Source organism: Oratosquilla oratoria, chromosome 44 (genome assembly GCF_046742065.1).
Source record: "Oratosquilla oratoria isolate Oo_2021 chromosome 44, ASM4674206v1, whole genome shotgun sequence".
Classification (NCBI taxonomy): Eukaryota; Metazoa; Arthropoda; class Malacostraca; order Stomatopoda; family Squillidae; genus Oratosquilla; species Oratosquilla oratoria.
Window position 1 is genome coordinate 8,944,995 of NC_134820.1, and position 2,663 is coordinate 8,947,657.

Genomic DNA, 2,663 nt, shown 5'->3' on the forward strand with positions numbered 1-2,663 from the left:
GAGAAAGCTTGGCGGGACGCTTTGTCTTCCTTTTTGTTTGCCGTTAGCCCAAAAAGTCATCTGCAAAACACTCCCATGTGACGTACGCAAGATTTTGACAGCAAAGCAAATAGTGTGCCTCTACGTTAAAGGTTGCTTCACTTGGTCTAGGTGACATTCCCTGTACGAGGTGCATCGTAGGTAATTAATAATTACTCCTTTGAGTAGGAGAGAAGTATGGAATTTCAACCCACAACTAGGCTAACAAAGCAAACACCGCTATAAGGACCAGTTGACCATTTTGATAATCGATTTTACTGTGTTTTTAAGCAAATTATACTTATAATAGAGGATGGCATGTATGAAATGGTTTGTGTACAAAATACCAACAATCCTACTATTACATATCTAAAAGTTAATCTCATTTTTTTTTTCAGAAAGGTATCAACAAAGAAAACCCGATGTAGCATCTATTGCTCAGCTATCTCACAACTCATCTTAAACATCGATTGATGGCCCACACAGGAGAGAAGCCTTTCTAGTGTGACCTATATTTTGCAAAAGATTGTCACATATATCACATGATGACCCACATAGTAGAGAAGCCTTTCCAGTGTGACTTGTGTGATTCTGCTTTCTCACAAAAGCGTAATCTCAAACATCATATGATGACCCACACAGGAGAGAAGCCTTTCCAGTGTGACCTGTGTGATTATGCTTCCTTACGCAAGGGTGATCTCAATCGTCACTTGATGATCCACACAGGAGAGAAGCCATTCCAGTGTGACTTGTGTGATTCTGCTTTCTCACTAAAGGGTGATCTCAAACGTCACATGCTGACCCACATAGGAGAGAAGCCATTCCAGTGTGACAGGTGTGATTCCGCTTTCTCGCAAAAAGGTAATCTCAAACATCACATGATGACCCACACAGGAGAGAAGCCTTTCCAGTGTAACATGTGTGATTCCGCTTTCTCACAAAAAGGTTTTCTCAAACGTCACATGATGACCCACACAGGAGAGAAGCCATTCCAGTGTGACATGTGTGATTCCGCTTTCTCAGGTAAGGGTCTCCTCAAAAGTCACATGATGACCCACACAGGAGAAAAGCCATTCCAGTGTAACATGTGTGATTCCGCTTTCTCACAAAAAGGTAATCTCAAACATCACATGATGACCCACACAGGAGAGAAGCCATTCCAGTGTAACATGTGTGATTCCGCTTTCTCACAAAAAAGTATTCTCAAACGTCACATGATGATCCACACAGGAGAGAAGCCTTTCCATTGTGGCATGTGTGATTCTGCTTTCTCACGAAAGCTTAATCTCAAAGATCATATGATGATCCACACAGGAGAGAAGCCTTTCCAGTGTGACATGTGTGATTCCGCTTTCTCACAAAAGGGTTATCTCAAAGATCACATGATAATCCACACAGGAGAGAAGCCATTCCAGTGTGACATGTGTGATTCTGCTTTCTCAAAAAAGGGTGATCTCAAACGTCACATGATGACCCACACAGGCGAGAAGCCATATCAGTGTGGCATGTGTGATTCTGCTTTCTCACAAAAGCATAATCTCAAAAATCATATGATGACCCACACAGGGGAGAAGCCATTCCAGTGTGACTTGTGTGATTCCGCTTTCTCACAAAAGGGTAATCTCAAAAGTCACATGATGACCCACACAGGAGAGAAGCCATTCCAGTGTGACACGTGTGATTCCGCTTTTTCACAAAAGGGCAATCTCAAAAGTCACATGATGACCCACACAGGAGAGAAGCCATTCCAGTGTGACACGTGCGATTCCGCTTTCTCACAAAAGGATAGTCTCAAATGTCACATGATGACCCACACAGGAGAGAATCCATTGTAATGTGACATGTGTGATTCCGCTTTCGCACAAAAGGGTGCTCTAAAAAATCTCATGACTACGTACGCTGAAGAGAAGACATTCTAGTGTGGTTTGTGCAATAATTTTTTTTTTTCACGTCACATGATTACCCATACAGGAGAGAACCCATTGCAGTGTGGCCAATGCAATAGATATTTTTCACGAAAAACTGTTCTCAAATGTCACAAGATGATCCATACATGATTAAGGCTTTTACAGTGTGTCCTGTGGAATGAAGCTTTCTGATATAAGGATGATTCGAAATAGCACGTGATGACCCACTCCGAAAAAAGGCCTATCCAACAGCTTGAAGGAGCAGTATCAAACAGCAGGTGAGAAGATTGTCTTGTATGACTTGTGCGATGCAGCTTTCTCGCGAGATGCTTTCAAATGCCACATGATAATTCGTTCCCATAGCAACGGAATCACCCTGTTATTTCACCCCTACCCCATACTCCAGGTTTTAGCGGGAAAGGATGGCGCGTCCCCAGCTTGGTTATCTACTCTTCAGTGAAAACAAAGTTTTATACTGGGGAGTGACAAAAAATTTCAGCATTTCTTAAGGGAGAAACTGGGAGAGTTTGAATAATACTATAACACCGGAAATATAATTAGGAATACCCGTCTGGGGGTATTGGCTGCACGTTATTGTGATAAAGTAGCATGCATTTGATACTCTGGGGTTATGTGGGGTGCCCCTATGGACCAGAGCCAAACATCATTTTGTCTGTTATGGAGGAGGACTCTTTTTCCCAGAGAAATGATGACAGTTTTATTATACTGCGACTGTCC